We start from the raw sequence: 9388 nt of genomic DNA on the forward strand, positions 1-9388 counted from the left end.
AGAGTATGTCATAAATTCTGTCATAAAACCTGACAAATTGTATGCTGTAATATTGAATATTTTCAAAGTTACATCATTTGTTTGTTTTTCCTATCATGTTACAAATGTTCCCTATGTGAAATATGCATTATATCTTAATAATGTCAAAACAATTAAAGATATACAGATTATTATTTGTGGTAAAGTTATAACACATTGCTTTTAACTATGTGTGTCAGTAAAAGTTTAAAAAATCCTGACAGTTTTTTATTGATCCTGCAAAATAAGTGTTTAGGGAACATTTTTAACTTAAAGTAAGGGTTAGTGTTAGGGTTAGGGTTATGAATATAATTGATATATAGAATTGTTAAGAACTGTAAATGTTTAAATTCAATTTTTCATGGATTGTCTGAAAGTTTCAGTTCTATATTCGGTTTTGAAACTGTTTTTTTTCTATTTGTGTATATGAAAGATATACATCTATACAATATCTTCACTATTACAGATAAACACATTTTTATTTTCGGCATTGTTAAAGCACATTGGTATTACCTATGTGTATCTTTAAAAGTTTAAAATTCCTAAAGGTTTTTTATTGATCTTGCAAAATAAGTGTTTAGGGAAAATTTGTAACATAGAGTTAGGGTTAGCCACTGGGTAAGGGTTACATCTTCAACAGTAAATTAATTCGTGTTAATTATTCTCATCAATGTTAAAGAACAATAAGATCTATTATGTGTGTCGATAAAATGCTGATATTCCATAACGTTTGCTGGGGGATTCTGCAAAACACATATTTAGGGAACATTTGTAACATATGGGTTACGATTTGCCATAGACGCGGAATGAGTTTGATTGTGATGTTAAAGACGCAGTCGCCTCGGTGCTGATTATTATTGCTGTGTTTCTCCACTTCTACTCCACGTTTGGGAACGCCCACATCCAGTGACGTCAGCGTTTTATTCCAAGACCGGTGGAAAAGCGGGCCGGTTCACAAAAAGATCAGCTGGATCCCAGGCCGAGCAGCGGCTCTGGCTCCAGCACCGGCACCATGTCGGAGGAAAAGCGCTAAGTGAGCTCACACTGAGCTCAGTGCAATGTCTGCTCTGGAGAGCTCACAGTGTGACCTAGTCGTGAGTTCACGTCTTTACTGGGTAGTCCTTGACAACTTAATCGACTCAAATCTTGGGCTTAATTGGTCAAAATTACCATTGGTTGAAGGTACTCAGGGACTGATGTGTAGAGAGACTTATTAAACCTGCAGGATTGTGGTTTTCCCCGAACAGAATTAACAAGCTCACCACAAAGGAACATGGTAGGTGCTATTGCAACATGGATTCCCCAAAAACATTGAAATCCAAGTTTGCAGTGGTCCTTGGGCCATTGCGTGGTGATCCAGATCACTTCAGCACGAATTTTGCAGTGGTCTGGACTACAACTCCAGGGACTACTGTGCACTGGTCCAGACCTCAGAAACTGTGTGCATATGAACAGTGAAGTAGGCATCATAACTGTAGCCAATACTTTGTGGTTAAAATACTTAATTTAATCCCTGTATTGTACGGAATAATAATAACAACTGTAAAACATAAGAGAAGGGCCTGATAATAAATACAATACAGAATAGACTAGAACCCTTAGAATGTAATAATATGAACATTTTCATGATTAGTATGATTGAAGTTTGGATGATATATTAATGCAAGTTGATAACATATTTTACAGAAAATGGGTTTTAGGAATTGTGTCAAAAAACTAAAAGAATTGTCTTAGGGACCACTGCTCCTTTTTCCAGACCAATGTATAGCCCACTGTTCTTTTAAATTATGTTTAAAACAAAATTGAGGAAGCAGTGGTTTGTTCTGAATCAAACATATTGACCCCCTCACTCAATCTGTAAGTCCTGCAGCAAACATTGGAATATGCATAGATATTTGCACAGACTGGTATAAATGTCCCTAATAAATAACCAAATGCCATTTTTGTTGTTTCAAATATGCCCAATATCTTACCAGTATGTCCTTTTAGTATGTCACTGTGTCTCAAATTAGTGCATTTGTATTGTCAAAGCAATTGGATATGCAAACATATATACATACATATGGAAAATAATCAATAAAATTATCAATCACAATAAGATGTAATGAAGTACAGAAAAACAAAATGTAATAAAATGTGATCTGTAATACACACAAATATGTATGGCTGGTCGGAAGCGTCTTGGACTCGGGTTCCTCTTCATTACTTATAACGCTTTTGCCTTTTGTTTAAGCTTTCCATGGAGGGGAACGTGGATGAGTTTGTACCATTCTTGGGAGGCTCTGCCTTGTTGGGGCGGAGCTGTGATCCAGGTGAACAGCAGATCGGGCATAGGTGGGCATGTGGGCGGAGGAGGAGGAAGGCCGGTCAAGCAAATAAGCTTGCTAAGGTTCGCAGCAGCAGCAAACAGCCCCCCATCCAGCCAGCCAGGCAGTCTGGCTGGCAGTGACTGAGTGGTTGACAGATGGCAAGCAACGGAATGCACATGCTCTGTGATGTCATAGCAGTCAGCTCAGAGAGAGGTTCGTGATGTCATCGCTGAGATGGCTGGCTCTGTGTGTCTTGCTGGCTTTGTGTGTGTGTGTGTGTGTGTGTGTGTGAGTGGGTGGGTGGGTGGCTGTGTTAGTGTCTGTCTGTCTGTCTGTCTTTCTGTCTCTCTCTGTCTCTCTCTCTCTGTCTCTCGCTCTGTAGATGCATCATAGGGAACATATGTAATAATCTCTCTTTTTGTTATCCAAAAATGTGAATGAACGTATTTCATGTGGGTTTTGCATTGGTTGGAAACGTTTTAAGATTATTTATGAAGTGTAAATTGGATTTGTCTCAATTCTCCGTAGTTTTCAATGTATGTGCCATTCAGTAGCGTCCATGTTACAGATGTGTCCTATGCAGTGGTAGGGTCAATAAAATGTCAGTAAAATTTTATTTTAGCAATTATGGAGGAAGAAATGGAAATAGAGGGTCCTCACTAATTATCTAATTTACCAACAACGTTTAAAATTAGGTCTTGCGAAGCTGCAGAAAATGCTGTATAATTGTATGTGTGTTCAAACACCAGCTGCTATAGACTGATAACTTTTGAAGACTCTGTATAGGAAGTTGAATAAAGTGTTTTGTGATAATTATATAATGTTTTATATTAATACTAGCATTAGAAGTAGTTTTGTATACAGGCTGAGCAGATTAGATTTAGCAGGACAAGTAAAGGGTCAACAAGGTTGGTTTGATATAAACTCCTGTCAGTAATGAAAGATTACACAGTGCCGGAATAGCCTACAGCTGTCTGCTGAGAATTTGTTTATGACTGAATTGTTTCTCCAGACAGGGAGGAATTGTTTTTGTTAAAGAGCGATTGACACTAGGTAAATGAAGACCGTGGGATCGCATCTTCCTAGTGCACATCAAAGACAGACATCTGCTTTGGATCCATCACCTCTTCACGGGAGGACAGATCGTAAAACGGAGCCGGACCTGTATCTTCTGATTGGATGAACGGCCATAAGATGTTACTTCATTTTTCCAATAAAGTTGTACTCATGTCTGTAAACATTAAGTCTCACTGAAGGAATTATTCCTGACGTGGGGCTTCCGAATGGCTCGATTAAAGTTCTGTTTGCTTTATCTCCAAGACTTCTCCACTTTTTTCTGACACGGTTCTACAACTTGGCGTCACGAACGAGGATCTGAACTTGCCTCCACTCCTGGGACCAAAGCATGGGTGAGTACCTTTAAAATGACCACCCTGTATATTTAGATTTGATCTCGGGATTGTGTGAGGCTCTCAGATTGTAATTTAAAGAGAACCTGTGGAGAGGTAGAGGTAAAACAAATAGAAAGGTTGACTGTACAGCGGAGGATCACAGTAGGGTGAACTCCAGGTAAGACAGATCTGTGGGGAGAGATGCCAAGGGAACCGAAAGGTACGACGAAGCCTGCTGAGCCCCAGGTTAAGCAAGGAAATCCTTGTACACCAGGGCCAGAGTTAGTGGAAGTCAATAACCAGACGGAACCAGAGGTACATAAAGTCCAACGTTATAGCCCCATCGTTGGCAAAGAAAGGGTTGGCATAATGGCGTTAAATAAGTGTCTGTATGTGAATTCCTACAAGTTTTAATTGTTAAACTTAAAATGGTAAAGGCAAGATAAAAAAACGACAAAGTTTTCATAATTCTTTGTCTGAATAATAAGAATTTAGAGAAGAAATTGATCATAATAGATCAAGAAAACACCAAAGTAGTGTATTTCAAAGATTATTTTACATCTGATTTTTAATAATAACAATATAATGAATTAATAAATGCTAAGGGCTGTTTGAGACACTGCAGGGTCAACAAAACACACCACTAATCTAATATCTGGATTATCTTTGGATGTCAATCTGTACGTGCTTTGTGTGTTTATGTATATATATAGTCTGAAGGTTATGTAAGGTAAATGTCTGTTTTGTATGCTTTGTATTTTTAATATTGTGCATAGTACAGAATAAGACTGAGAAGGGAAGTAACCAATAATTTCAGAATTAAATTTACAATTACGCAGTTATTGATGTTTTAACAACAGATTAATGAGGATTTAGAAATTTAACTGTATACAGAGTGCATAAAGCATCAGAAATAAGAAATGAATAATGCATCTATTATAAGAATAATGTTAAAGTAATACAAAACATACACTAAATACATAGATTAATAATACTAATAAAGTGAATACATAGTAATGGTGTTCTCTAAGCCTCAGAACAATAATTTGTTTGTTAAAAATCATATTATGGAGAAATTCTGTAAAGTCAAATTAAAGGAAAACTAAAGGCTGGAATCCACAGGAGCAGCACTCTGGTGCAGCCCTGAGTGACAGCCTGATGTAAAACCCATAGCAGGAGAATGTAAACAGTATAGTGACATATTATAGTCTTATTTTAGAAAATATTTGGTTATTGGTGCAAAGCATAAAATACCTGAAATAAAAGTGAAAATTAGACCTTGGATTTAAGATGTGTGAATTAGTCAAAGGGTAAGAATTTTAAGGATACTATAGAATTATAAATTATGAGCATTGAATAAGTGAGCTAAAATTTGTATTGCATAATTTTGAAGGAAAAAATAAAACTTAAAAATACTATTAGAATGAGTTTTACCAACCAGAAATAAAAAAATAATGGTTGAAAATTGTATTAGAGCTAATTTTTGTAATGGGAATCTGAGGAAACAGTTAAATTTGGTGAAGATATAAATACATAGATAACCAGATACTCCAGGAAATTAAAGGTGTGGTCATTTGGTAGCTGTGAGTTCCACAATGAAGAGTTTTTGAAATCCCCAGATATAAGATCCCTAAATACAAGGTGTAGGTAAGAAATGAACTATTGATCAGTTCAATCTGGCTTTGGGAACAGTTCTTCTGAACATGTACCGGTGTAGATTGGACTTCAATAGGAGGAAGTGACACAATAAAGACATATATGAGCCGTGCAGGCGGACAGTCTTAGTGCCCACGCAGGCTCTTCATTGGGGAAATCATTGACTGAACACATTTTTTTGAAAATTTGTTTTCCTGAGGTATCTGGGAATCATTATTGAAATCAATTAAAATGCTTATTTTCTAAAAATATATTTTATTAGGAAAATATCTTAATCTGTTAACTCAAATAATGGAGCGAAATATATACTAATAATACATGTCAATAAATATAACCTGTATTATCTAGGAAAGGAGAAAGAACAGTTGTTAGGATACAGAGTGATGTTTTCAGAGGAGGCGTTGGGGCAGTGAAAGTGTCTGTGAGGTCAGCTCCCCACTGAGAGAGATAAGAGAGCTGCCTTGTAACTAAATACAGATGTACTACTACAAACCAAGCAACATTGTCAACCGACAGTAATGTTTTGGGAAATCGAGAATAGTAACATTACTAATGCTAATAATACTGATGTTGATACAGATGAATAGAAAAATAACTACTATTATCTGTCTTCACAGGAACCAGCAACAATGAATTTCCCTCACATTTAGTCCACAGGTTCCCTACTCACATGCCATGACACATCAGTGCATATTCTCCCCTCTCACATTGGCCTCCGCTCTAAGTGCTGCAGCCCATAATCCGTCCTCATGGCCACTGATGCCAGTGTGTGTGGACGGACAGGAGGGAGGGGGATGGTGGAAACATACGATGCTTACCATACTCTGGTAAAAGTAATAAACCAACTAACTCTGCTAATTCCAATTGACAACAGGAGGGTGGCGATGTCCAGGAATAGACGGACAGATTATTAACAATGCATTTCTGATTGATTTCAGGTGCTGAAAAATAACAATTTTATCTTTGAGGAAAAGGCCTGAAGAAACAATATGGAAATAGATTGGGAAGAAACATGAATAGTCATACAACTCCAACCTCTTTTAAATCTAAGCACAAGGATACAGAGTCTGGTGGGACCATGGGCATTTCATGAACTATCCTTTCCATAGTTTATTAGAGTGGCTACTGGATTGAAAGAATTGTGCTGTTTGGATGTGTGACTGAAGTGTGAAATGATATGTGATGTTTCAATGTGATGTAAGTGGATACACACTGAATAATGCTACTATGGTGTATTGTATTATTGTATATTGGAATTGAGTGAAAAACTAGTTCTAAAAAAATGTATGTGATAACAAAGCCAATGCTTTGTAATGAACGAATAATACATATTTGCTCTAGTTAAAAAAAAAAGGTTATATTGCATAATAAGTCTATTGGGCGATAGAATTGGCTTTAGAGCAGTGCCAATTTGGTTCTAACTTTTGGGAAATATAACTATTTACTTCTCCCGGTTTTGTATTCCTATTTTGCAAAACCGTTTCTAGGTGCTCAAGTCTATCTGAATCAAAAGTCCCATCTTCTGGAAACCATAACTTTCTGTCACCTATTGTCCAGTCAAACCACTTGTGCACATCGCGCACATATTCACTCCATAGTTATCATACATATATCTGACATGTGTACCTTTGGGTGGCGGGTCACCCGTTTTACTGGAGCCGTTACCACGCATTTTCTATATAACGTTTTGTACACAACTACCAAGACATACAAGCACACAAAATAATAACAAAATGACAGGGGAAAAAAGAAAAAAAGTAAAAAGAAATAAAAATCTAACAAAACAAAACACAAATTAAAATAAATCCTATATACGAATAATAACAAACATGTTTTTCAATATGTTTGCATTTATATAACTTGTATATAACTTCATGACGTTTCTTCATTTACCATTTATGGTTCTACAAAACACATGCATTTATATTATCACCGGCATATCAGATATTGAACAATTTTTTTTTTTCTAATTGTAGGTCAAACCTACCCTGCAGTTTTACTGACACACTTTTGTCTACGGGAACCCAAACAGGAAGACACAGTCCTGTTTCTTCACAAACAAGAAGACACAGTCAAGTTCATGGCAACCCAGGTTAAATAGGAAGACACAGTCCTATTACTTCATAAACAAGAAGACACAGTCAAGTCTATGGTAACACTAACAAGCAAGAAAACATTTCCTGCCTCAAGTAATTGATATAAGGCAAGCAACAATGTTTAATAAAATATAGATTGCGTTACCTGATCGTCAGAGGGCCAGGCGAGCAGACAAGTGAAAGCAAAGCACCGCAGTAGGGAATTTTTCAAAAAGGTTCCTTTACCATTTTCTATTTTGCTGGCGCGGTTTTGATGGTCACTGGTCTGGCCATTCCAGTCCTCTCTGTTAGGGTTCGCAATCCCATCCTCGTCGCCATGTAATGTGGAAGAAAAACCATCTTCAATCAGGTTGGAACGTTCGTTGCAATGCCTTTAATACACGCAGCGTGGAGAGGAACAGTGAATCAAGAAGATCCCAAAGTCGCTCTGCCTTCATTTAAAAGTCAGAGGCTTTTATACACAAAAAACAAAGATCTGGTTACAATCACAGAGTCATTACTATATTATCATTAGAGAGTTAGCTAAGCAGAATATATATCAGAGTTCATAGGTCAACACATGGATTAGGGGGCAGGCATTTCAATCATACTGTTTGACATTGTCTCCAAGGTCCTCATCGTAAATAACGAACAGAAAACAAGCTACCTTCTGGCATGTCCTCCTGGCTTGACCTTATCTTTCTTAAGTATACAAGAGAGTAGAATTGATATGAGGGAATGAATTCTAACTTTCCTTCCACAGTGCCCAACACCTACCAGTATGTCCTTTTAGTATGTCACAAAGGTTCCCTAATTCGTTTTACAAATGTTCCCTGTATGTTATGAATGTTACCTAAGCATGTGACGAATGTTCCCTAGTTTATGTTACAGATGTGCCCTAGCACTTCTCTCTCTCAATTCAGAGCATTTGTATTGGAGGGGAACGTGGATGAGTTTGTACCATTCTTGGGAGGCTCTGCCTTGTTGGGGCGGAGCTGTGATCCAGGTGAACAGCAGATCGGGCATAGGTGGGCATGAGGGCGGAGGAGGAGAAAGGCCGGTCAAGCAAATAAGCTTGCTAAGGTACGCAGCAGCAGCAAACATCCCCCCCATCCAGCCAGCCATGCAGTCTGGCTGACAGTGACTGAGTGGTTGACAGACGGCAAGCAACGGAATGCACGTGCTCTGTGATGTCATAGCAGTCAGCTCAAAGAGAGGTTCGTCATGTGATGTCATCGCTGACCTGGCTGGCTCTGTGTGTCTTGCTGGCTGTGTGTATGTGTGTGTGTGAGAGAGAGAGAGAGAGAGAGAGAGAGAGAGAGAGAAATTTTTTGATTTTTAACACCTTTATTTTACTAAAAAAAAACAATTAAAACAAACTAGAAACACATAAAAGACATGAAAAAAACTCCCGACATAAAAACACAGCCTATTCTAAAAACGCTCAATAAAAACCACTACACACGTGCTACCTATAAAATATTCAAGTGAATTAAACCAGTTGGTTTAAATGTCCAAAGTATATGGCACAGAGGGCAGCCCCGACACCCCACATCTGCAGAAAAGTGTCCAGGTCTCCCGTCAGGCTGTAGAAATTGTAATCCAGTCGCACTCTGGAGCTTACGAGATACCAGAACAGGGAGAGTGCACACTGTTGCTGCACGCGCTAAGTCTGACTTCTCCTACTGCTCAGGATAGCCAGCTTAGCCTGCCCCACTAGAAGTTTGCTAACTGACAAACATGTCTGTGGCGCTGCTTGTACTGGACTCACAAAATAAACACAGTGCGTGAGAATAGGAGGCCCAGCTGCTTGAACAGGCTCTCCAGTGCAGTGAACAGCAGCTCTAATCTAGGGCAGTGGCAGAAACAGTGAAAAAGTGTCTCTCTCTCCCCGCAGTAGGGGCAGGTGTCGCTCACTCGGGGGTCCAGTGTATGTGCA

At 38.3% G+C, this 9388-nt stretch overlaps 1 non-coding gene across 1 annotated transcript; it reads left to right on the forward strand.

The window, feature by feature from the left end:
• Positions 1–2201: 2201 nt before the first annotated feature.
• LOC136752038 (U5 spliceosomal RNA) lies at positions 2202–2316 on the forward strand. Its single transcript, XR_010817217.1, has one exon. It is a non-coding gene; the product is annotated as a U5 spliceosomal RNA (small nuclear RNA).
• Positions 2317–9388: the final 7072 nt, after the last annotated feature.

The sequence above is a fragment of the Amia ocellicauda genome, chromosome 6 (genome assembly GCF_036373705.1).
Source record: "Amia ocellicauda isolate fAmiCal2 chromosome 6, fAmiCal2.hap1, whole genome shotgun sequence".
Lineage (NCBI taxonomy): Eukaryota > Metazoa > Chordata > Actinopteri > Amiiformes > Amiidae > Amia > Amia ocellicauda.